Source organism: Lepus europaeus, chromosome 1, assembly GCF_033115175.1.
Source record: "Lepus europaeus isolate LE1 chromosome 1, mLepTim1.pri, whole genome shotgun sequence".
Lineage (NCBI taxonomy): Eukaryota > Metazoa > Chordata > Mammalia > Lagomorpha > Leporidae > Lepus > Lepus europaeus.
The window spans coordinates 150,128,742-150,155,891 of NC_084827.1; the positions used below are offsets into that span (position 1 = coordinate 150,128,742).

At 44.3% G+C, this 27,150-nt stretch overlaps 1 pseudogene; it reads right to left on the reverse strand.

Moving 5' to 3' along the window:
• Positions 1–3,089: 3,089 nt before the first annotated feature.
• LOC133763362 (large ribosomal subunit protein eL6-like) lies at positions 3,090–27,150 on the reverse strand (annotated as a pseudogene).

Below are 27,150 nucleotides of genomic sequence, written 5' to 3' on the forward strand. Positions count from 1 at the left end.
CCCACCCCCCAAATATTTGCAGCAGCCAGAACTGGGCCATGCCAAAGCCAGGAGCCTAGAACTCAATCCAGATGTCCCACATGTGTGGCAGGGACCTCCTGCCTGCAAGGTGTGCATTAGCAGGAAGCTGGAATTGGAAGCAGAGCTGAGACTTGAATCTAGGCCCTCTGATACAGGTTGGTGGTATCTCAACCACTCACTGCACCAAATTCCATGCTCTTGGCTTCCTGTTGCTTGAGAGATAGAAGCCTTTATGTGTTTAGGTCATTATCACTCATTAATTACTTTGAACTTGTTATTCCATGTTGACAAACCAAACGGCAGTTCCTGTATACCATACCATGTTCAGTTCCTTTAAAAATGATGACAAGTTGATCATGCTAGGTATCATTAAAGTCTCATTGTGTGACAACTTGGTGAGTTTGGTTTTTTTTTTTAAACAAATAAATACAAACTTACTGAAAATCTCCACCTTCCAGAGTGTTAGAAGGATGGAATGAAAAAATGCACTAAGTGCATTTGCTTTATCCATCCCTGGTGCACAGTGATTACTGGGTTCAAAGTGCCTGGCATTACAGGGCTGCCACTCCGGAGAACATCCCATTTGTCCTTGGACTAGAAAGCCAGGGAAATCAGGTTTCTAGTTCATCAGCTGGCATTCTGTGTTGTTACCTTTCTAAATTCCTTGTTTAATACATTCATTTTCCAGGAGGATTTCCACTGCAGAGGGATTGAGAGGAAGGCCCAAAGGAAAGTCACTGAGTGTCATGGAGCTGGCAGCTCGAGAGGAGCAGCCTTCTCCTGGGCTGTCGATAACAATTTTTAATCGCTTGATGTTGTGTTTCTGGAATAAGAGAAAATCACTGGGCCCTGAACCCAACTTCTGACCCAGTCCTGTCCTTTTTTGATGTTTGAGTAGAATGCCAATTCTGGAGCTGTACCTGGTGCTGAGACCTGACATGGCATTTCCTGATTCTCTGTGTCTACCTGCAGGTGATACAACCCCTGTATCATGGAGTCGGAATGAACTCAGTGATTCTGTGTGAAGCTTTGACTTTTCAAATTATTTTAAAAGTTTATTTATATTTATTTGAAAGAGAGATACAGAGAGATGATTTTCTGTCTGCTGATCCACTTCCCAAATACCCACAATTTCCTGGGTTGGGTTAGGCCCAAGTAAGGAACCAGGAATTCCGCCTGGGTCTCCCGTGTAGGTGGTAGGGACCCAAGGGCCAAAGGGCCAAATCATTATCTGCTGCCTCCCAGGTAAGCATTAGCAGGAAGCTGGATCAGAAGTGGATATTGGATGCAGGCACCCTAAGTGGTTGCTTAAGCTAATATGCCACAATGCACACCCTTTTTAAATTTAAAAAATACTTTAATGTGTGTTATTTTTATTTATTATTTATTTTCATTTTACTTGAAAGACAAAGTGACATAGGGATTGAGAGACAGAGATAAGAGAAAGATCCAGCATCATCTAATTCAATCTCCAAATGCCTGCAACAGCTGGAGAAGCTAGGAGCCCAGAATTCAATCCAGGTCTCCCTCATAGGTGACAGGGATCCAAGTACTCGGCCCATCACCTGCTGTCTACCGGGATGTTCATTAGCAGGAAACTGGAATCGGGAGTGGCACTGGGACTAGAACCCAGGCAATCCATTTCCTGGTGTGGGTATCTCAAGCAGCATTTTAACTGCTGCATCAAACATCCATCCATATTTAAAAAAATTGTTTATTCAAAAGGCAGAATGTCAGAGAAAGGGAGAAACAGTGAGAAAGAGAGAGAGATCCTCATCTGCTAGTTTACTCCCCAAATGGCTGCAACAGCTAGGTCTTGGCCAGGCTGAAGCCAGGAGCCCAGAACTCCATCCTGGTCTCCCACGTGTGTGGCAAGGGCCCAAGTACCTTTCTGTAGCCTTTCCAAGAACGTTACTATGGATCTGAATTGGAAGCAGAGCAGTCAGGACTCAACCAGTTCTCTAATACAGGGTGCCAATGTTGCAAGCAGTGGCCTAGCTTGCTGCAGCACAACGCTGGCCTCCCACCCCAATTTTTTTTAAAGATTTATTTATTTGAGGGATTGGCACTGTGGCATAGCAGGTACAGCTGCTGCCTGTACTGCCAGCATCCCATATGGGCGCTGGTTCGAGTCCTGGCTGCTCCACTTCCGATCCAGCTCTCTGCTATGGCCTGGGAAAGCAGTAGAAAATGGCCCAAGTCCTTCTGCCCTGGCACCCACTTAGGAGACCAGGAAGAAGCTCCTGGCTTCAGATTGGCTCAGCTCCGGCCATTGCGGCCCAATGGGGAGTGAACGAGTGGATGGAAGACACCTCTCTCTCTCTCTCTCTCTCTGCCTCTCCTTCTCTCTCTGTGTAACTCTGACTTTCAAATAAATAAATAAATCTTTAAAAAAAAACTTAAAATAAATCTTTAAAAAAAGATTTATTTATTTGAAAGGAAGAGTTACAGAGAGGCAGAGGCAGAAGCAGAGAGAGAAAGGTCTTTTATCCACTGGTTCACTCTCCAAATGGCTACAACGACCAGAGCTGGGCCAATTCAAAGCCAGGAGCCAGGAGCTTTGTCTGGGTTTCCCATGTGGGTGCAGGGGCCCAAGTACTTGCACCGTCTTCTGCTGCTCTCCCAGGCCATAGCAGAGAGCTGGATTGGAAGTGGAGCGGTCACGACACGAACCATCCAAAGGGGATACTGGCATTGCAGGTGGTGGCTTTAGTAGCTACACCACAACACCGGCCCCCCCACCCAATTTTTAAAATTTATTTTAGATAGAGATGCAGATACAGATAGAGATAGAGAGTGCTTCCAAGTATCTGGGATCTAGGAACACAGTGCAGCCCTTTCACCTGCGTGGCAGGGATCAAACTACTTGAGGCATCTCCTGCCTCCCAGGGTGCACATTTGTAGGAATCTAGAACCGGAAATGGAACCAAGTCTTAAACCCAGGCACTCTTATATGGTCTGCAGGCTCCCAAGGGACATCTTAACTTCTTTACCGAACACTCACTCCTTCATAACCTTTTTTTTTTGCTTTTGTTACTACTTACTTAATTAGATTCTTCCTAAGAAATTTAGAACACCAATCTGTGAGGATAAATTCCACTTGTTAGAGCAAAAACAGATTGCAGGTATCCCTGGAGCTGAGGGACAGCTTGGATTTTTGTCCAATTTACGAGTCCACAGTTTTCTGATCAACCTTGTGCTGCTCTGTCATCTCATTTTTCTCTTTTTCTGTGTCAAAGATCTCACCTTCCTGGTGTCTGGGCTTCTGCAGCTGTGTCCTGAAATAAGAATCAGTGAGGTGTTTTGGGAATTTCACACTACTGATGACAATTTTCATGGAGGTGGTGATGACAAATTTCTGGAGTGTTCTACGTGGAGGAACCCCATTGAGGGAAAGAGGTCCGTCACAAGTAGCAAGCTGCTGCTCAGCTGCTGCAGGAAGACCCCCCTCTTGCCTCTGTGGTGCCCGGGGAGGATGTTCAGAACGGTCCTGGGGGTGTGCTGGCCTGCAGGTTCCTCACGTGTTCATGGAAGGGTGTTTTGCCGAGCCTCAGCAGCTTTTAAGGAGCATCTTCAGTGGGGTACTAGCGAGGCATTTTGCCATCACCAGCTGGTTTTGCGACAGTACCAAGAACTTACTCTTCCTTCTTTTTAACTGTGGATTGAGGAGCTGAGGGCTTCCCCTTGTACATGGTCTTCCTGGAATGCACATCAGATGGGGAATATCTGCTGCTTCCTCCCATAGGGTTTCGGCTACAGTGAGGCTTCCCCTTCTTGGATTGGGAAACAAAGAAGTTATGGGTCAATGGGCCAGCACTGTGGCGCAGCGGGTTAAAGCCCCGGCCTGAAGTGCTGGCATCCCATATGAGCGCCGTTCTAGTCCCGGCTGCTCCACTTCTGATCCAGCTCTCTGCTATTGCCTGGCAAAGCAGTGGAAGATGGCCCAAGTCCTTGGACCCCTGCACCCATGTGGGAGACCTGGAGGAAGCTCCTGGCTCCTGGCTTTAAGTCGTCACAGCTCCAGCCGTTGTAGCCATTTGGAGAGTGAACCAGCGGATGGAAGACTTCTCTCTCTGTCTCTGCTTATCTCTGTAACTCTGTCTTTCAAATAAATAAAGATAAATCTTAAAAAAAAGAAGTTATGGGTCAAGTCAAAAGTATAAGGCCCCATCTTGGGGCCTGCATTGTGGCATAGTGGGTACAGCTGCTGCCTGCTACGTTGGCATCCCATATATGTCCTGGTTTGAGTCTTGGCTGTTCCACTTCTGGTCCAGGTCTGTGCTAATGTGCTAATGTGCCTGGGAAAGCACCAATCATCCAAGGGCTTGGGCCCCTGCACCCACATAGGAGACCTGGAAGAAGCTCCTGGCTCCTGACTTCAGCCTGGCCCATCCGTGGCTGTTACAGCCATTTGGGGAATAAACCAGAGGATAGAAGGTCTCTCTTTCTCTCTCTCTCTCTCTTTCTTTGCTTCTTCCTTTCTCTGCAACTCTGCCTTTCAAATAAATAAAATAAACCTTTTTTTTTAAAGCCATCTTAAAGGGCCTCTCTCTGGTATGAAAAGAGGAATTTTTGGCAGGAGTCAAGATAAATAATGACTGCAACCCATCAAATAGATTAAAAATCTATGAGTTTATAAGGAACTCAAGGGAAAAAACACATTGGTCACCAGTTGGACACTACTAGGGCATCATTATTTATTTAGTCTCATTACTCCAAAAATAAGGAATTAAGCATTTTTTCCTGTATTTTCTGCATACACTGCCTTACAAGATTCTCAAAGAGTTAATAAAGAAGTGTTGTTCTTAACACTAAAAGTCCAGCTAATAATTGTAGAAAAAATGATAGCATTAGAAAATCACTATTTTGTGACCCCTGAAGACATAATGGAGCTAGGCAATAATCTTCAGTGGGTGCTAAAGCAATTAGATTAAAGGTTGGTGGGGGAAGTTTACAATTGAGAAAATCGTCTTATTGCCTGAACCCATGGATCAATCTTAGCCTCACTGTAAGTGGGATGAACAGACATTCTGTGCCCCTTAATGTGATACAATAGAAAGGGCACAGCATCACCTGTGGCATATTCCTGCAGAAAATAAAATGAACCAAATCTAATCAAGTCTCCAGATGTAACTACCAATTTACAGGAAATGCAGAGGTAGAGGAGAAGTTAAATGACATTAGGAGACAGCAATGAGCCACGTTCAAAATGTGGAACATTGTGGAGATTTGTTGGTTCTCCAACAAATCAATGATACAAGGATGAGAGGGGAGAGGAGCGACTATTATAAAATAAAAGAAATATAAGGGAGCAGAGATTTAACAGGTCATAACCAGATTAAAATGTGTAGATCTTGTTTGACTCCTGACTGCCTTTGAGGCAGTTGGGGAGATTTCAGTAAGTACCGGCTGTTAGATAAATAAAGGATTCTGTTGCTGTTGTCTGATGTGGTCATGGGAAGATAGTCTCGTTTTCCAAAAAAGTTCTTGTTAGGTAGCAGTGATGCTGAAGTATAACAGAGTCAATCATATGATATCTGGGTTTAAAATATTCCAGTGTCCAAATGCTAACCCGAAAGATTCAAAGGGGAGTAGAGCCATTACAGCGATGTGTTTCAGAGATGACCAGTAGGGGGTAGAATGGGAAAGGAAGTCACTGGTGTCCTTAATAAGGGCAGCCAGATCGAATGATTTGAGCATTAATTGGAGGGCAGTGAGAAGCACAGTGCTAACTTACTTCTACCGGGTGCTGATAGAAAGATACTAGTAGTAGTAGCATGTGGAGAAAGGTTGGTTTGCTGACTTTTTAATTTTTTTTTTTTTTTTGAAATGGAAAGGTATTCTGTAGGCAAAGAAGGAAGATGCTTTTTCCTTTTTCTGAATTTTCAAAATTCAGTGTCTGACACATGTTCTGTCTTTTCCTCTGCCCCGGAGACAGGCAATATTCCAAAGAGTGACTGCTCCTTTTCCCCTGGGTCCTGGAGTGAGAGTATCCAGCCAAGGTCTGATGGACGCGGAATGAGAGTGAGAATAAGTCTTGGTTGTTTTAAGCAGCTCCCATGTTGGGATTGTTTGTGGTTGCAGCATAAGTTAGCCCATCTGATTTAGGGATACTTTTCAATGTAATGAAGTGTACAAGATGTTCATAGATCCTGATAGTAGCTTTCTGTCATAAGACCTTAGGGATAACACTTTACCAGTGTGGTCCAGGGACAAGTTAAAGCCATCAGTGGGCAGCTGCATCTGTTCTCTGTGGTTGGACCACTGTATTGTGTTTTACCTGCCCCTGCATTCCTGGTCACAATGGATTTTAGTGGTAGTAGGTGACCCCGTATGTGAGCACTGGAATCAGAGCAGGAAGGACTGGGGCTGTGGCCGTTTCAGGATGAGATACTCCAAATTCTAGGAAGTCTCTTGGTAAGCACTCAAGAGACGTCATTAAGAAATTAAGATGGTTGGAAACTTTGACCGAGTCCGGGCCGGCATCTCTGAGAAGCGAGTGGTGGAATATTAAGAACTCCTTCCCCATCTTCAGGCGGGATCTGGAATTGGTGGTTCATTCAGACCCTGCAGTTACCCACTTAGCGGCTCTCCTCCTTTCCCTTCGCGGAGCCCCACAGTGCAGGAGTATGATTAATTTTCCCATGGCCTAAAATCCTAGCTAGCGCTTCAAGAGGACCAGACTTTGCCTCAGAAAGATCTTCCAGCAGGCAGAAAAGCAGCTTTTTCTGGCTCATGGCAGGGTTGGTCTCCAGGAGTGCTGATGGCACTGCTGACACGTTGATGTACTTCAGAGAGGCAGCAATTAGCCACCTGCCCCGGGGGCTGATCCAGCCACCCTTCCAGCAGGGTGAGAATGGGGATCCGGGCTTCGAGGACCGAGACTGGTTCAACCCAGGATTCAGACTTGCTTGGGCATGATCTGGAAGACTGGTGTGTGTGTGTGTGTGTGTGTGTGGCAGGGGTAAAGGGATTTCTGCATTGGGAGCCTCATAGAAATGAAATCGTCCTAAAGTACACAGAGTTAAAAGGTCACAGGTTTGGTTCGAGGGCAGCAAGAGGGCAAAACTGAAGACAGTGTGGTCAAGGTCTGCTAGGCAGGCTGCTCAGGGATGCATTCCTGAGTCCTGGGAGAAGGAGGAGAAGGAGCTGCAAGAAATATCAATGAAAATGGCAAGGCTTGTTTCACCCTTAACCTCTGTAAGATAACAGTCGGGCGGGGGGTGGCGGGGGGCGGCGGGCAGCACTGTGATGTAGAGGCTAAAACCGCCGCCTGCAGCCCCAGCACCCCATATGGGGGCCGGTTCAAGTCATGGCTGCTTCACTTCACTCCAGTCCAGCTCCCTGCTAGGGCACCTAGGAAAGTGTCAGAATATGGCCCAAGTCCTTGGGCCCTGCATCCATGTGTGAGACCCAGAACAAGTTCCTGGCTTCTGGTTTCAGACTGGCCCAGCTCTACCTGTTGTGGCTATTTGGGGAGTGAACCAGCAGATGGAAGATCTCTCTTTCTGTCTCTCTCTGTAACTCTGCTTTTCAAATAAATAAATCTTTTAAATAGAGAGAGAGAGAGAGAGAGAGAGAGAGAGAGAGACATGGGCTATAAGACAGCACTTTGAAATTTCATCTGGGAACACCCTGATTTTTTTTTTTTTAAATCTAGTGAGAACACTTTTTTATTTAAAAAAAAAACAACTTATTTTATTTTATTTGAAAGGCAAAGGGATAGAGAGATAAAGAAATACTTAGAGAGCTTCCATCTACTCGTTCACTCCTCAAATGCCGGCAACAGCCAAGACTGGGCCAGGATGAAGCCAGGAGCCTGGAACTCACTCTTCGTCTCCTCTGTGGCTGACAGGACTCCAGTCCTTGAGCCATTACCTGCTGCTTTCCAGGGTGTATGTTAGCAGGAAGCTCAGTCAAAAGCAAAGCTGGACTCAAAGCAGGCACTCCCATAAGGGATGCAGGAGTCTCAGCGCCATCTTAACCACTGCTCCACATGCCTGCCCCACACTTCGATCTTTCAGTGTCCCACGTGCCGCTCCTGGTCGCCTCTAACTTTTGTTCCCTCCGCCCTCTCCACCACCTCCTCAGCCCTCTTGGAGTCCTTTCTCCTTCAGTGACTCAGATTTAGGACTCTGGCACTTTTTCAAGACTATTTTGCTGCCTTCTTTCAAAAACGCCCTCGCCTAAGGTGTTTGTACGTGTGGCCAATTTGGCTGAATGTTTAGAACATACAAATTATATTTCATTATCAGTGTTGCTCAGCGTCCCCTGAAGAGTCTTTCTGCCTCTCCACAGACCAACCTGCCCACTCCGAGGTTACCTGCCACTCCAGCGATCATTCCTTATACACGACCCCAGGTGCTTCACTTCCTAAGGGCTTTCTCGGATACCGGCCCAGGACAGAGAGGTCGGTGTCCCAGTGCAGACCCTCAGCACAGGAGGGTCACAGAGAGGTAGATAATTCCCTAGCCTCCCAGTCCCACGACGGCGCGGTTTCGGTGCGCTTTCTTTCAGTGCAACTCCAGGGAGGGTCCCCAGCAGGACTGAGCCTTAGCGGCCCACAGCACTAATCCCTTCATTAACATAACCTATGGGGCTTTTGTCTTTTCCCTTTCTTGCATTTTACCCACCACCCCCCCACTTCTGTTTCCTGGCAACACCTCCCAAACAAACCGCCTTGGCCTAAGTCCCTCACAAGGACTGCTTTTTTAGGGAAAGCTGAACCAAGCCATCTAGCCCCTGTATTTCTTGGGTGGACAGCACTTTTAATTCTCTACCCTCTCTTACTTCTTCGAGGCTTTCCTCCTGTAGCTGAAATCTCACCGCTATCTGTGAAAACGATAAACCATCGACTCCACGTCACTCGGGTTCACTGTCTTGGAACTTGGAACGTCTCCTATGTTCGTCATCAGTGTCTGGAAGCAGTGGAGCGATTTCTTTGCCCCTTGATAGGAATTGTGAATCTAATATGGCCCCTTGGAAGGCAGATGTAACTGAAGTAAGGTTGCTTTACCATTTTTTAAAATTTATTTCTTTGAAAGTCAGTTACAGAGACAGAAAGAGGGAGACAAAGTGAGGAAGATCTTCATTGGTTTACTCCCCACATGGCCACAATAGCTATGGCTGGGCCAAGCTGAGACCAGGAGCCAGGAGCTTCTTCTGGGTCTCCCACATGGGTGCAAGGGCGCAAGTACTTGGGTCATCCTCCACTGCTTTCCAAGGCACATTAACAGGCAGCTTGATAGGAAGACAAGTGGCCGGGATATGAACTGGTGTCCATATGGGATGCTGCTATGCCACGGCGCCAGCCTTGCTTTTACTATTTTTAAAAATTCTATTATATTTATTTTTTATTTATTTGAAAGGCAGAGAGACAGAGACAGAAGGAGAAGACAGACCTTCTGTCTGCTGCTTTCCTAAATGCTCACAATAGCTAGGGCTGGGCTAGCCGAATCCTGGAGCTTGGAATTCACTCTTGGTCTCCTACGTGGCTGGCAGGGACCCAGGTACGTGGGCCCTTATGTGCTGCCTCCCAGCAGGAAGCTGGAATTGGAAACAGAGCTTTGACTGGAACCTGGGTACTGCAAGTGGCTCAGCCACTGCTCCAGATGCTTTCCAGTGCCTTTTCTTCCATCTAACAGATGTTTTCTCCATTGGGTGCTGTTGGAGCAAGCTGTGGATGCAGTGGCTCATGGAGTAGGAGTAGGACGACTCTCTGGCCTGGCAACATTGTGTGCCTCCAAATATCACTGCTTGTGAGATAAATGGAAGGTCGGAGGTCCCCACTGGAGACAGGCAGCACCAGGAAGAGTTTGAGGGAGGGTTAGGTTTTGCTATAGTGAAGATGCGAATGAAGCTAACCCCGTAGTTGTCTGAGCATTGTTAACCTCCAGGCTTGGGTGGCCTGGAGAATGCCTTCCATTCAGGTGTGTGTGATTTCTGCCCAGTCTGTGAGTTGCTAATTCAGCTGGGTGGATGTGCACTAAAATGTGTGTAGACAAACCAGTCACAAAGGAACGTCTTCCCATAAAACCAAAGTGTGATGGCAGATGCTATGTGAGACTGGAGGTTCTGTCCAATTTAACTGTGAGAATGACACAGAGGTGTAAGGGCTTAATGCCTTGATGAAAATCTAGAATTGCGAATAATAAGACATATGAATCAGTGAAGACAAGTGTACTACAGAGATTGTGTGACTCAATTCTTTGGAAGAATGAAATTGGTAGAGAGCAATTTTCAAATCATAGAAACACTTATAATCCTAGGATTCAGTGAAGCTCAAAGGAATCTCATTTATTGAATGTGTGCTTGCTTTTTAAGATTTATTTTATTTATTTGAAAGAATGACAGGGAGGAAGGGGGAGACACAGAAAGAGAGAGATCTTCCATTGGCTGGATCACTTCACAAATGGCTGCAGTAAACTGGAACTCCATCATGGTCTCGGACATGGTTGGCAGGAGCCTAAATGTCTGGGCTATCTTCTGCTTTCACGGGGAGCTGGATCAGAAGCAGAATAGCTGGGACTCTAACCAGTGCTCCCATATGGGATATTGGGGTTGCAAGCTGTGGCTTAAGCCATTGTGCCACAACAGCGACCCCTGTTGAATGTATTTTCAACTTGGATGGATAAACTCCCTAAAACCACGTGGGAACCTTTTGTAGAGAAAAGATTTGGCAGTTCATCAGATTCTCCATGGGGTTTGTAACTTCCGCTCCCCCCCGCCAAAAAAAAGGGAAAACCCATGATTTACTTTTAAGAGAAATATCCTAGGTCACAAAGCTGTGGATGTGTGACCTCTCTCCTATTACTATTCATGTGTAGATTTATATTTTTAAAACAGTAATGTGGTGTGGGTTATTTGGCATGCCAGGAATTTGGCATAGTGAGTGAGGTACAGCTTAGGAGCCATGTCCCATATCAGAGTGTCAGGGTTTGAGTTCTGGATCTGCTTGCAATTTCAGCTTCCTGCCTATGTGCACCCTGGGAAACAGCATGTGATGATTCAAGTGGTTGGGTCCCTGTCACCCAAGTGGGAAACCCATATTGAGTTCCTGGCTCCTGGATTTGGCCTGACCCAGCCCCAGGTATAGCAGGCAGTTGGGGAGTCAGCCAGCAGATAAGAATTCTCTGTCTGTTTCTCTGCCTTTCAAACTAAGTAAATAAAATAGTGATGATAACAAAAATCATCACCATCTCTATAATTAGCCTGTGCATCATGATTGCCAAGCTTATGTGAATATAGTTGTATGTATGGAAAACATGGGTTTTTGTACTCAGGTGGGTATGATTTCAAGTACAAGTTCTGTTATTTAATAATTATATGATATTGACCCACGAACTTCATCTTGTGTAGCCTATTTTCTCTTCTCTGACTCCTATGTTGCTGTGAGGATTAGAAGAATATATGTGATCTCCCTGGAGTTCCCTCTTTGCTTCCATTCCCTTTGCGTCAGGACTTAAATAGATTACTGTGTTGACTGGGCGTCATTTACAGAGAACAGAATCTACTCACGTTGTAGTCATAATTTGGAGGGCTGAGGAAGCATATTCAAGGCTGAGTGTTCAGAAATGAATCTCAAAGCCACACTTCAGAATCAGGACACCGAAGAAGCAGCTGCATATTCTATTATCAGGAAACCATTTGCTGAATTGGGAAGCTGCCACAACAGTTGTTGGCCATGAAGTCATTCCTCCACTGATCACTGGGGAAGCTATGGTGAGGAGAGAACTGTCTCCACAACTACCAGTCTGAACACCTGCTGTCATTTGCCTTGCCTCCTAACAGCAGAGCTGGTGCCTGAGCACTGCTAATGCTCCTGCAGAGAAACCATATTCTTCAGTGACCATTTTTTAAAGCAGACACGTAGAAACAAAAAAAAAGCAGGGCTCCTACCTCATAATCTGATTTGAGGAACCTAAATCACATCCAGAGCCCTAGCTGCAAGGGAGTCTGGAAAATGTAGGGGTTTTTTTCTCTTAACTTTAGCCTTTCTTATTAATTAATTAATTTCATTTATTTGAGAAGCAGAGGGACAGATTTTTTTCCCATCCACTAATTTGCCCCCCCCTCCCCCAATGCCTGTAGTGACTGGAGCGAAGCCAAATGTTGCTGGGAGTGGGAAATACAATCCAGGTCTCCCAGGAGGATGGCAGAGACCCAAGTACTTGAGCCATTATCTACTTTCTCCCGGGGGGCAAATTAGCAGGAAGCTGAAATCAGGAGCAGAGCCAAGACTCAAACTGAGGCACTTGGATATGGGATGAGGGTGTCCAATACTTCTTCTTAACCAGTAGGCCAAATACGCATCCCTTATGAATCTTCCGTCCTCTCCATTATAAAAGCATGTACTTGGAAGAGATTCGGTTGGGTATTGAGTATTATACTTCCATTTGCACTGCTAGCCTTTTGTCAAAAATTATTACTGGGGAGGCAATTGTGCTTCAGTGGATTAAGCTGCCACATTAGGCACCCATGACCCATATTTGCTGCCTGGTTTGAGGCCTGACTACTCCACACTTTTGATCCAGCTTTCTTGCTGATGCTCCTTGGATGCAGCAAGGGATGGCCCAAATGCTTGTGTTCCTGCATCTACTTGGAGGGTCTGGATGAGGTTCCTATCCCCTGGCTGCAGCCTAGCCTATCCCTGGTTATTGTGGGCATTTGGGGAGTGAACCAGCAGATGGAAGATATCTCTCTGTCTCTCTCTTTATGCTGCCTTTCAAACAGATACATAAATCTTTTTTAAAGCTATGTATTATTTTTATTATTTTAAATTATAAAACTAATATGTTCTCTTTGTAGAAGAACAAACAAAGCTGTAGAATAGAGTATACATCTTCCCTATACCATCAGAGCCCACAGTGCTCTCCAGAGAAAATCACCAAGAGCGATTTATTGCATATTTGTCTAATCTTTTGTCTGCGCATGTATATGAATGTATACATACACACACATACCTAATGCTTAAAAATGTGACAATGTCATCAGTTGCTTTCCTTGGAAATAGTCCTAGGTCGGGACATGAAGATCTAACAGGAATCAGGAAACTTTCTGTAAGCGGTCCCATAGTAAATATTTTAGGATCTCCAGGCCACATGTAGTCTCTGTGACATATTATGTTTTGCTATTTTATTTTGTACAACTATTTTAAAATGTAACAGTACTCTTAATTGTAGGCCTTTCAGAATGGGTCTGTGGGCCATAGATTGCTGACCTCAGAGCTAACCTCATTCTTTCCAGTGTCTGGGTAGTGTTCCATGGTGTAGATGTATCACCACTTTATTTTGCCATTTTTGTTCCTGTACTCATTTAGATTCTTTACTTTTTTTCTTTAGCAAAAATCACAATGTTTTAGAAAAAATGACTATCATATATTTCTCAGTGCCTGTGTGTGAAATTTTTTGCACACACAGGAAGTATCATTCCTTGCTCAAAAAGTACATTCAAACTGCAGTTTCACACTGTCTGTTTCCCCTCAAAGACAGCTTTTTCTGATTCCCCTGACACCAATAATACATGAGAATACTTGTTTTCTGTTACAGTTGCCGTTCCTTACTGTATAATATTACTTCTTTTTTATTTATTTTTCTTTTTTATTACTTCTTTTTTTAAAAGATTTATTTTTATTTATTTGAAAGGCAGATTTAGAGAGAGAGGGAGAGAAAGAGAGTTTCCATCTGCTAGTTCACTTCCCAGATGGCTGGAATAGCCAAGGCTGGACAGATCCAAAGCCAGGAGCCAGGAGCTTCTTCTGGGTCTCTCATGTGGGTATAGGGACCCAAGGACTTGGGCCATCTTCTACTGTTTTCCCAGCAGCATTAACAGGGAGCTGGATTTGAAATGGAACATCCTGGACTTGAACCAGCACCCATTTGAGAAGCTGGTGTTGCAGGCGGCAGCTTAACCCGCTAAGCCACAGTGCCAGCCCCCTACTTCTTTTCTAATCTGTATACTTTTTTATGCTTTTTAATCCTTTTTTTCCCCCAGTTGTTTCATCTGGGACTCTAGCAGTACTATGTTGAATAGAAGTAGTGACATGGGCATCCTTACTCTGTTACTGATCTCAAAGGAAAAGCATCCCATCTTTCTCCACTGAGGATGGTTTTAGCTGTTGGCTTGTCAGATATGGCCCTTATTACATTGAAATGAATTACATATGTGCCTAGTTTGTTGAGTTTTTTTTTTTTAATCATGAAATGGTGTTGAATTCTGTTGAATACTTTTTCTTTTTTAATTAATTAATTTATTTGAAAGGCAGAGTGAAAGAGAGAGAAAGAGAGATTTTTCCCTGCAGTTCCCCAAATGGCTGCAATAGCCAGGGCTGGGGCCAGGGTCCATCCAGGTCTCTCATGTGGGTGCAGGGGCCTAAGCACTTGGGTCACCATCTACTGCCTTCCCAGGCACATTAGCACAAAGTTGGATTGGAGCAGCACGACTCAAACTGGCATGGCAAGAGGAAGCTTATTCTGCTGTTCCACAATGCCAGCCCCTCAGATGCTTTTTCTGCATCTATTGAGACACTCATGTGGGTGCTTTTTTTTTTTTTGCCTTCATTTTGTTAATGTGGTGTGTCACAATCACTGATTTGGGATATTGAACCATCCTGGCTTCCCACCTGGTCATGATCCTTTCAGTGTGTTATTGAAATGTGTGTGCTGGTGTTTTGTTGAGGATTTGTACATCTGTGTTCATCAGGGATATTGACCTGCAGTTTTCTTTTCTTGCAGTGTCTTTATTTATTTATTTAGAATTATTTTATTTATTTGAAAGACAGAGTTACAGAGAGAGTTAGAGCCAGAGAGAGAGAGATCTTCCATTCCACTGGTTCACTCTCCAAATGACCACAACAGCCAGAGCTGAGCTGATCCAAAGCCAGGAACCAGGAGCTTCTTCCAAGTCTCCCACATGGGTGCAGGGGTCCAAGGAGTTGGGCCATCTTCCACTGCCTTCCCAGGCCACAACAAAGAGCTGGATCTGAAGTGGAGCAGCTGGGACTCAAACTGACACCCATATGGGATGCCAGCGCTGCAGGTTGGGGCCTTAACCCACTGTGTCACAGTGCCAGCACCACAGCATCTTTATTTTTAAGATTTATTTATTTTATTTGAAAGGCAGGGTTACAGAGAGGCAGAAGCAGAGGAAAGGGGGAGGGCGGTCTTCCATCTGTGGTTCACTCCCCAAGTGGCTGCAGCGGTTGGAGCTTCACTGATCTGAAGGCAGCAGCCAGGAGCTTCTTCCATGTCTCCCACACGGGTGCAGGGGCCCAAGGACTTAGGCCATCTTATACTGCTTTACCAGGCCATACCAGAGAGCTGGATTGGGAGTGGAGCAGCCAGAACTTGAACCGACACCTATATGGGATGCCTGTACTGCAGGAGGCAGCTTTACCAGCTATGCCACAGTGCCGGCCCTGCAGTGTCTTTCCCTGACTTTGGTAGCAAGATGATGCTGGCCTCATATAACAAGTTCACACTGTTCGTTTCTGTTCCTTTTTTTTTTTTTTTAAGGGGGGGTGGGTGGTGGGTGGTTGGGAATGGTTTGTGAAGGTTTGGTGTTAAATTTTTAAATAAGTGGTAAAAACCAGTTTTGAAGTAATCTGTCCTGGGTGTTTGTTTTTCAGGAGCTCTTCTGGTATCTGAATTAATCTACCTACTTGTTACTGGTATGTTCAGTGTTTCTGCTTCTTCGTGATTCAGCTGTGGTAGGTGTGTGTTTCCAGGAATTTAACAATTTCCCCTAGGCTGTCCAATTTATTAGTGTATAATTGTTCACAGTAGTCCCTTACAATCCTTTATTCCTGTGCATCAGATGTAGTATGTGTTCTTTTGTTGTTTATTTAATTTACTTGAATTCTCTCTTTTTTCTTAGTCAAATTCAGGGTTTGTCAATTTTTTTTATCTTTAAAAAATAATTTTGTCAACTTTTTTCCTGTTCTCTTTTATTTCTTTCTTTATTTTTTTAAAAAATATTTTATTTATTTATTTGAGAGAGAGAGTTACAAACAGTGAGAGGGAAAGGCAGAGAGAGAGGTCTTCCATCTGGTTATTCACTCCCTAAATGGCCACAACAGCTGAAGTTGGGCTGATCATCCGAAGCCAGGAGCAAGGAGCCTCTTCCAGGTCTCTCACTCGAGTACAGGGGCACAAGTGCTGGGGCCATCTTCTACTACTTTCCCAGGCCATAGCAGAGAGCTGGATCAGAAGAGGAGTAGCTGGGACTTGAACCAGCACCCATATGGGATGCCAGTGCTACAGTGCCAGCCCCTCATTTATTTTTGCTTTGATCTTTATTATTTTCTTCTTTTTGCTAACTTGGGGCTTCCTATAGTTCCTTGAGATATAAAGATAATTTATTTAGGATCTTTTTTTTTTTTTTAGTGCAGATCTTTATCGCTATAAACTCTCCTCTCATGCTGCTTTTGCTGTATCTCATACATATTGGTATATTCCTGAAAGATACTTAACTCTTAAATGTGTTAATACAATTTGTGACCTAGGATGTAAACTGTTCTGGAAATTATTCCATGAATATCGTGAGTGAAGTGTCCTGCTTATGTCTTTAGGTCCATTTGACCTACCTTGTTACTTATTTATGTATTTTACAAGAGAATGAGTCCACTTGTATTTATTTACTTTTCAATCATTCAAATCCATGAAGGGGACACCGTTACATGGAGTCCATGTCCAGTGCTTTTCACAAGAAGGTTGCCTTGGAATTTGGCATGAACCATGCCACTGTTGCCAGGAGTATGAGAATCTATCCCCAGGTTATTCTGGTTTTGTTGGGTTGCCTTCAGGAGTCACTGTGTTGTTCTTTGCTTTGTGGATGTGAGGATATCTCTTGCCCAATGAGAATTCAGTTTCATCTCGGGAATAAACACCTTCAGTTTAGGAAGAGCCTTGTGTGCCCTTTGGTTCTGGAGGCCTTGCATCACACCCTTCCAGACAGACTTGCCTTTAAAAAAAAAATTCAGCATTGTGGTGCAGTGGGCTAAGCTGCTTCCTGTGATGCCTGCATCCCGTAAGAGTGCTGGTTTGAGTCTTGACTCTTCCACTTCTGCTCCAGCTCTCTGCTACTGTGCTTGAGAAAGCAGCAGAAGGTTGTCCAAGTCCTCCTGCCACCCACACGGGAGTCCCTGATGGAGTCTAGGCTCCTGGCTTTGGCCTGGCCCATCCCCAGCTGTTGTGGCCATTTGGGGAGTTAGCCAGTGGATGGAAGATCTCTTTCTCTGTCTCTCCATTTCTCTCTGTAACTCTGACTTTAAAAATACATTCAAAGTGACCACTGCAGCTGAGGGGATGGCCAAGTAGGGTCAGCAACATTGCAGGCAGAACTGTAAATTTCTTGTTAGAGATGCCACCTGCCTTTACCTGGCCAGCTCTCCTCCCAGGCCAGCCAAGTAATGAAAGTCAACAGAGTGCCTTCCCCTAGGAGGTTCACACCTCCCTTAGGATATACCCCATGTGAGGAGATAGATAGGTCTGGGCCTCTTAACTTACAAGGCCTAAAGCCCACCAGATTATTTGATTTTTATTTGATTTTTCATCCACTCTTTCTACTGCATTGGGGTGAGGACCAACATGTTTATCAGCCCAAGGATGGTCTCCATCCTCTGAAGTGGCTAAACTATGGTGCATCTGTGAGAACTTAAAGATGAGCGAGACAGGTGACACTTTTCTGGACAGCCCTGGAGAAGTAAGGTGATTGGGCACATAAATCAACTTTCTCTCCCCTAGGAGTGTCCTGGAACTTGGATTTTTCATCCACTAGCTCTGTGCTGCAGAGGAGAAAGAATTGATCTCATCTATCAACCCCTTCTCCCTTGGGTGGCGGTAGCTAAACTGTGCCCAACAGTCAGAGCTCCAGGATGGCTAAGACAGAAGCTAGTCCTCTGGAGGGCACCATCATTAAAGCTGGGGTGCTGGACATGTGAACCAGTGGTTTTCCTATTCTGGGAGAAGCTGGGAGAGAGGGGGCCTCTTCCTGGTTGTGTGGTGGTGGGAAGGAACATGTTCTCTGGTGAGAGATGCCCCAGTCTTCTCCACTGGCTTTGGTGAGTCTCAGGGTGGGATACAGGAGCCCTTTAATTACTTTCTAACTCATTGAATTTATCCATGAATTTTGCCACATCGGTGTGTTGGGGATGGGAGGGAGAGAAAAGGGGTTCTGGCCTGCCTTGTTGCTGACTTATGCTCTCAGTTACACAGTTTTGTTATGAGTATGGGAAGTTCTTAATTCTTTTTTTAAAAAGATTTATTTATTTATTTGCGAGGCAGAGTTACAGACAGAAAGAGGAAAGAGACAAAGAGAGAGATCTTCCATCTTCTGGTTCACTCCCCAAGTGACTGCAAGCAGGCTGGAGCTGGGTCAATCCAAAGCCAAGAGCCAGGAGCTTCCTTCAGGTGTCTCATGTGAGTGGAGGGGCCTAAGCACTTGGGCCATCTTTTGCTGCTTTCCCAGGTCAACGGCAGGGAGCTGGATCAGAAATGGATCGGCAGGAACTCAAACCAGTGCCCATAAGGGATGCCAATGTCTTAACCTACTACACCACAGCACCAGCCCCAAGTCCTTAATTCTTTTTTTTTTAAGTTAAAGAGTTTATTGGGGGGAACCCGACAGACTGGAGGGAAGGGGCGAAGAAGAAAAGACAGAGAAGGAGAGCGTAAGAGAGAGACAGGGACAGAGCATTCAGGAGATGGAGAGAAAAAGAGAGAGCCACGTGTTCAGGAACAGGTCTTTTTAAACAAGTTCTTAATTCTTTTCCAGCCTCCTTCCTTTTTAAAAAATAAATGTGTAAAGCTGAGGTGGGCTATTGAGACCTCATTAGGTTGTAGCGGCAAGTTTTAAATGAGACAACATATGTATTTCCTGTGTGTCTTCCTGGCCCCTGTTCCCAGTGGAGCCAAAGCCCAGATCCATTTCATCGTGTCACCAGGGATGCTTACACTCAGTCACCGAATAGACTCAAGTGTGACCTGAGCCATTTTCTCCTTCTCCCGCTCTGGGCTATCTTCTGTGCACCTCTGACCTCCCTCCAGCAATGACTTCCTCGTCTTTCTTCATGTTCTGAGACATACATAGGCTGTGCTCCAGCACCGCTGCTGTTCTCCACCAGGGCCAGAACCTTCCAGCAAGCCACAAACAGCTCCTCATAAGGTCAGAGAAGCGCTCTGGTCTGTGGTGACTTGGTGGTGTTTGGGGGTGGGTAATGATAGGCTGTCTCTCACATGCCTGTTAGAGGTACGATGGGCAAGTGCCAAATCTGACAGCATTTCTAGAAAGCCTTACACTCTACTGCTTGGAACCAACTGCCTCTGGTTCCTTTAACTCAGAAAACTCAAGACTGTAATTGGACTAATCTTATCCCTACTCCTTTTTCCCTTAGGATCAGTTTTCTCCCAGGAGGCTGCTTGTTGAACTTAACTAAACAAACAGACTTCTTGAAAGAATCGCTGCATGGTTTTCCAGACGTGCATAGACATGGAGGAATCTGAGCAGAAACAGAGGAGGCTAAAATGGAGGGTTCTAGTCTGTAAGTAAAGCATCCAGTTTCACATTTGGTAGCTACCCCTAGCTCTGAGTTTGAAGCCACTCATCTCTAATGGAAGAGGTGCACCAAGAAAGGCAGTCTTGGAGTCATTTATGTGTGGCGCTGGACTGCTACTCATTCTCTTTCTTCTCTGTGACCCTGGGCAACTTCCTTAACTTCCTAAGCTCCAACTGACTCAATTTACTTCAATTAAAATAGTACTAACAACTGCCCCTTCATGATTTGTGGTGAGGATTACTAAATAATATACGAAAATTGTCCCACAAATACTAGGTTTGCTTTTGTTTCTTTTGTTAATCTCTTGTGACTTATTAAGTCTGGGGATTATTTCATTATATTTCTTTTTTTTTTGGACAGGCAGAGTGGACAGTGAGAGAGAGAGACAGAGAGAAAGGTCTTCCTTTTGCCGTTGGTTCACCCTCCAATGGCCCCCGTGGCTGGCGCGCTGCGGCCGGCACACTGCGCTGATCTGAAGCCAGGAGCCAGGTGCTTCTCCTGGTCTCCCATGCGGGTGCAGGGCCCAAGGACTTGGGCCATCCTCCACTGCACTCCCTGGCCACAGAAGAGAGCTGGCCTGGAAGAGGGGCAACCGGGATAGAATCCGGCTCCCCGACCGGGACTAGAACCCGGTGTGCTGGCGCCGCTAAGCGGAGGATTAGCCTATTGAGCCGCGGTGCCGGCCTATTTCATTATATTTCTATCATTCTTCCTTCCATGTTGTCTTTTTCTGTGTCTTTTTCTTCTTCTTTCCTATCTTTCTGTCCTATCTTTTTAAAACAGTAGACAAATATCCTGAGAATGGGATTCTATCCTGAGAACACTGATAAGCTTTTTAGTGGAAATAATGTTTTAGGCTTGCTGTACAAGTAACTTTTTAAGTTTCTTAAGAAATTAAACATTTTGGGCCAGGCTGTGGTGCAGTGAGTTAAAGCCACAGCTGCTCTACTTCCAATCCAGCTCTCTGCTAATGCACTTGGGAAAGCAGTGGAGGATGGCCCATTGTGCTTGGGCCCTGTGCCCACATGGGAGACCTGGAGGAAGCTCCTGGCTCCTGGCTTCAGATCAGCCCAGCTCCCACCTTTGCAGCCATTTGGAGGGTGACCCAGCAGAAGGAAGACCTCTCTCTCTTTCTCTTTTTCTAATTATATATGTATATGAATATATAAATTAAATATTGTTCAAACATTATTTAAAATTTTTTATGTTAAAAATTACCCAAATCTTAAACAAAAAAATTTTCACATTTTATGTTACATAGCAGAAACCGACAGCAAGCACTTATTTCTCTAAAGAAAGTTACAAATCCTGTAACTTTTTTTCTCTTTTAAAAATTAATCCACTACCCAAATGCAATTCAACAATTTTAGGTGGTGCTGGGAAAATGAACTCACATAAACTGCTGATGTGATGTTAACTGAATGACCTTTTCCTAACTTATCTTAAAAGGCAGGACTCTGGAGATAGTGTAAGTACCCCCAGCCACAGGCAGGAAATAGATGACTTTCCAGTTGGGGACATGGCCAATCATCTCATAATCATTTCCTTGTCATCCTTCTTACACAATACACCTGGCAAATTGTTGGGAACATGAGTTCACAAAGTCAGCAGGCCAACAAAAATATGTTGGGCCTATTTTAGAATAATTTCTGCCTGAAACAAGGCAGAACAGTGCAGGATGGAAATAAAGATGACGAAGATGACTTCAGTGTACTTTTGATTTTCAAAAATAGTAATTTGACCATAGCTATTGAATGAAATGTTTCCAGTGAATGAACCTTGGAGTAGTCAATAGCATATTTGTAGACGGCTGTTTCAGAATCACAGAAGGCACCTCTGGTCTCGGTTTATAAATAAGGTGTAATACTTTCATTGAACAAACACAGTGGGCAATAAACCAGTCAATGGGGCCACCCCAACGAATCTGAGTTAAAATTCTAAATACTACCCCATTTGTACCCACTATCGAGACATTTTCAGATTGCAACAAAAGACCTTACATTTTTCACTGTGCTTTTCTCAGCAACACTGCTGATTACTCTGCTCCTGGGAATCCACTTCTAACTCAGATCTGCGATAGAGGCTTTTGCTTACATTTTCAAAATCTATATAATCCCAGGGTTACTGATCTACACAGTGCCGCATTTTGAAATTTAACAAGCCAGATAATACAGCAGTGATCAAAGCCAGGCCCACCCAACCAGGATGAGGAAATTCCCAAGTGGATTTTCTTTTTTTGGAGTTTTAACATTCCATTCAACCCACAGTGGGCTGTGTAGATATCCTTGGAACATCCAGAACTGGGGGCCTTGTTGGTATCACTGGCAAAAAGGCAACTCTTAGCTGCCATTGTGCTGCAGTGGGTTAAATTGCTATTTTCAATACTGGCATCTCATATCAGAATTCTGGTTCAAGTCTCAGCTGCACTACTTCGTATCCAGTTTCCTGCTAATGTATCTGGAAAGGCAACAGATTGATGGTCCAAGTGGCTGAACCCCTACCACTCATGTGGGAGACTCAGATGGAGTTCTTGCCTCTTTGTTTCAGCCTGGCTGAGACCTGGCTTTTGAATCCTTTCAGGGAGTGAATGAGCAGATGGAAGATCTCTTTCTGCCTCTCTCTCCTTCCCTCCCTCCCTCTATTCCTGTTACTCTGCCTTTCAAATAAATAAATCTTAGAAAAAATTTTTTAAAGGCAATCCCTAGATGACAAAGTTCCAAACAAAGCAAAACAAAGCCATGTATTTCATAAAGTTTAGTACAAAAATAATTCAAGAAGGAGAAGTGATAGTCTTCTCTCAGGCATCATGCAGAACCAAGGGGATTCTCGCACATGTTTAAAATGGCATCCAAGGTTACTATCTGAAGTGCTAATTTTGCATTCCTTTTATACACAGACAGAAAAGTTTTTAACTACTCAACCAGTCACCTAGTATAATAACTGAATGGGCTGTGTATAATTCCTCCATTCCAAATGCTTTCCATAATCGAGTACAGTAGAGACAATTGTCCAACAAAAGTGTTCACTTTAAACACATATAATATAATCATTACAAAAGTGCTTGAGGAACACTTGGGGATGGGTCAGGCTTTAGGATTAACACAGAATTAATACTAAACAGGCAGGACTTCATGGAGAAGGACTTTCAAAGGAGCTATACAGTCTGACAGCTTGGAAGGTAGACTCCAAGCCAAGTCTAATATACTTGTGCCTGGTTGAATTTTCATTAGGACCCAATAGTCTCTAATGGCATGCAAAATAATAAAATTCAAAATTAAATCAGTTAATCATTGACCCTAGAAGAAAATATTTTTAAATAAGACATCTTTCATTTTAAAAGTTGCTATCATTTGATCGGCAGAAAGACAGACAAGGAAAGAGCGCGCCCATCCACTGTTCGACTCCCAAAATGCCCACGACAGCTGGGGAGCTGAGGCCAGGAGCCAGGAACTCAATCTGGCAGGAATGAAATTCCTTGGGCCGTCACGCTGCCTCCCTGGGTCTGCATGGGTAGGAAGCTGCAAGTCAAGAGCTCGAGCTGAATATTGAACCCAGGCGTTCTGATGTTGGATGTGCAGGCATTTTAATCAATAGGCTAAATACCTACTCCTATGTCTCATTTTTCATAAAACTTCCTGTTAATCAATTTAGAGTGGTGAACCTCTGTTGGAGAAGTAAAACTCTGGTACTGGAGACTTCTGCTTAATTATTTAACAGTTGACAGCTTTTTACTTATTAGTTTGAATCATATCAAAGTACTGTTAATAGACTTTGATGTTTCTAACTTAAGAAAATTGCAATTTCTGATATATCAACATAAAAAATATTAATACCTTAATCTTAAAAATTAGATTTATTTATATATGCAGTTATTTTCTTACATAAATTTCTCTTCTATTTGTGTACCTTATTTCTACACATTGTGTAGTTTAGCACATTAAAACCGTACTAAACATTATTTTGATGATTGAGAAAGCATTTCCTACTTCCTTCACTAAACATTTATTGAACTTCACCTATTAGTGTCAGCATCTTCCCCAGCTGGAGGTACAGGGATGAGTAAAACTAGTCCTGTCTGTGAGGTCTCACTGACAGTTTGGTGGGGAAGAAGACCTTACAGGTCATTACTACAGAGACGGTGTGTGCAGGGTTAAGATGGAAGGCCCTGAAGGCAGATGGACCAGGAGCCTAGTCTGGGCTTTACCACCTATGCGAATTGCCCAACTTCTCTCAGTCTTGCAGAAGCCATCAAGCAGCACGTCGCTGGCGTGTTGGGGGAGTCAGACGTGAAAATGCCTGTGACGTGGCTGAGCACTGCCTGCCTTTAGCAAGCACTCGGGACACGGTAGGCATCACCGTGTGTGCATATGCTCTGTGGCAGATGTGGCTGGTATTTGCTTCCTTTGCAATGTTTTCATGATAAGCAACCCATGACTGGTCAACCCTAACAGTTTATGGTGACCGTGTTTGCTCTTGATAAGTTTGGAGGAAAATCTCATCTTTTTACCCTGGAGTTGGGACTTGGTGTCAGTTAAGGGTCCCAATCTCATGAAATGGCTGAGCACCTTAGCCAGATCCCCCAGGCCTGGGGCCAGCTTTCCTGGGTACTCAACGTTCTTCTAACAGATCTGGTAAGGAAGAAGAACTGAAAACAGGGGCTAATGGGTTTGCTGCTAACTAAGGACTCCAGTTCCCTTCTCAGATTCATCTTTGCCTTCTCAGACAAAAACTAATGCTTGCTACTGTCAAGAAGGCCATGGGCGGGAATGCCTTTTGTCAAAACCCACTGAGTCAGCGGATCTTCCTGAGCTCCGCCCTCTGCCAGGTGCTGTGCTAGGCTCTGGGGATGTGAAGGTCCATACAGCAACAGCCTGGTGGGGGCAGAGACTCCTCAGATAAGCACGCAGATGCTCGGTTACGCCTAAGAGTTCTCTGAGTCAAGAGCAGAGAGCAGGGACCCCGATACAGACTGGAGCACAGGTTTGTGGGGGTCAGGGAAGAGTCTCTTAGGGAGGTACCGCTGAAAACACCTTTCACCCTGCAGAGGAGCTGGTAATTTTCTGACTGCTCCCAAACCGCCCACAGCTCAGGAAATCCAAGTTTAGTCAAATCAATTGTTTGATTACGTTACAAAAAATCTAAGTTGATATGAATTATTCTATCACTGAATTGTACACATAACATTAAACACGACATTATTCATGTTGTCTCACAAATACTTTTTTAAAAAAATTATTTATTTATGTATTTGAGAGAGAGAGATTGAGGTCTTCCATCACTGGTTCACTCTCCAAAGTTGAGGTTGAAGTCAGGAGCCAGGAATTCCATCCGGATCTCCCAAATGGTGCAGGGACTCAAATACTTGAGCCATTATCTGCTACTTCTCAGAAACATTAGCAGGGAGCTGAATTGGTAACAGTAGTTGGGATTGGAACTAGCACTCTGATACACGATGTTGGCATAACAAGTAGTGGCTTAACCTGCTGCACCACAATGCTTACCAAGACTTTCATTTCATTGACTATCAAAATAAACTCCTTCACCTCCAGATTTATTTTATCCTTAATAACACACACACATACACACACATACAGTTATTTATAAGCACTGCCCAGAAGTTAGGAAAAATTTATAAGATGCTAGCGTGACCCTAGATAAGTTCTTTGTTCCTTGCCTGGGAGGACTGCTTTGCTGTCAAACCATATTTCATGTATAAATAAGGCATTTCTCTGTGGTCTGCCTTTTATTTTGTGGAGGCTGACTGGGGAAGGGTGAATTTCAGCACACATTTAAAAGTGCTTATCTGGTAGACAGACTTACAATCTCTGCAATACTGTGTAAAATCTTATTTTCAGATTTCCTCTGAAATGTATTATTATATTTATTTATTGTATTTCAAGCATGAGGAGGAAAAGCATGATTTTAGAGGTTATCTAGCCATTTAATCTTTTTATTAGTGCATTCACTCTCATTTGTTTCAGCCTTAAGTAAATAAAAGGTTGATATTAAAAAAAAGACTGTTCTAGCTATTGCATATGAAATCTACTCAAATTGATTGGGTGCTCTTCAGTGATTTCCCACAGTGTGATCATTTCTTCCTTTTTACATTTTCCTCCCGCAATCATCAGTAAGTAATGTATTCATCAAATATAAGAGAGTGCCCGCACAGAATTTCTCCCTTGCGGAGGCAGACAATTGATCCGTTCCCTCACTAGTTGGACTTGAGCACGTTAGTCATTGAGATCTTAGCAAGAAGCTTGGCTGTGTTGTCCTGATAATCATCACCAGAAATGAACTCATCTATGGAACCGTTAGATGCAAAAACAAATAAACTCCTTTAGCAGAACATTGTCACAATATCAGAGAGTCCTGCTTGGACAGGGAAAGGATGAGTGTCATTTAGCTTTGCTGTAACTGCAGGAAGCCATTTTCTTTTTGCTCAAAGTGGTACCTTTCAGCTGATGTTTTCCCTTGCGCTTAAATATTGATGTAAAATGTTAGCAAAACTAAGTACAAATAATGTTATCAAATAAGCTCTCTGATTCATCCTTAAATTATCTGGAAGCCCAAGGGTTTTCTGCTTTTTAATGAAGTCATATGTTAGTCGTGAATTATTTGATTTTTGTGTATTATTTCATACTACACCCTACATCCTAAAATTAAAGGTCATAGTAGCCACCATATCCTCTCCAAAGTTTTCTTTCATTTCCATTTTCCATGAAATTTTGGAAGTACCCACATAGAAGGAAAACAGAATATAGAAGCCTGGAGATAGGGAAGAAAATGTAACGTATAATGGATGTGTCAGACACCAAGTGGATGATGGGAGAAAGCAAATGGTTTCCTTTCTCTGATACTTAATTCTGCCTCCATATTGGGAAGTTTTTTCCTCACTTCAGGAATTGTACAATCTGTATGGACTTCTGCATCCAACCCTGTCTACTGGAAACTGCACAGAACCCCACTGGTGAGCAGCTGGACTAGACCCTCCCTTAGTGCCCCAACTTCAGAGGCAATCGCAGCCCCAGGTGACCTGTACTTCTGACCTACTGTGTATAAAGCAGAGGTTCCCACACCCGCCCCTCACATTCGGAGAACTCAGGAAAACAGTTCTGCTACTAGATTACTCCTTAAAGGACAACACTCAGGCTAGGGCTTCTATGGTCTGTAGGCGCGCTGTGGGTCTGCATGCGATTTGGTAGAGGGCGCTCTACACATCTTGGAACCTTGTAATCCCTTATTTGGCACTCTGTTGCAGACCTGTAGAAGACTGAACTAGAGGCGGCTTGGACTCTACGTACCACGCGCTCTGTCTTGGAGCCCTTGGAGGTACCGCGCAATCTCGTCTTCCTCTTGGGACTGGGTGCTGGATTGCGCGAGCCACTTGACGCTGTAACGCAGGCGGCACTGCGTGCTGCTTGGGTGCGCCGCGCCCCCCAAGAGCAGTCAATGTGTTCCCGCCGGCTTGGGTCCCACGCGTAGTCCCAGAAGCAGCGGTACAAGAAGGCACCGCGAGGTTTGGTGCATATGCGGTTGTGGACTTCGCAGTGCACGAAGAGGGCTGTGGTTTGATCCAT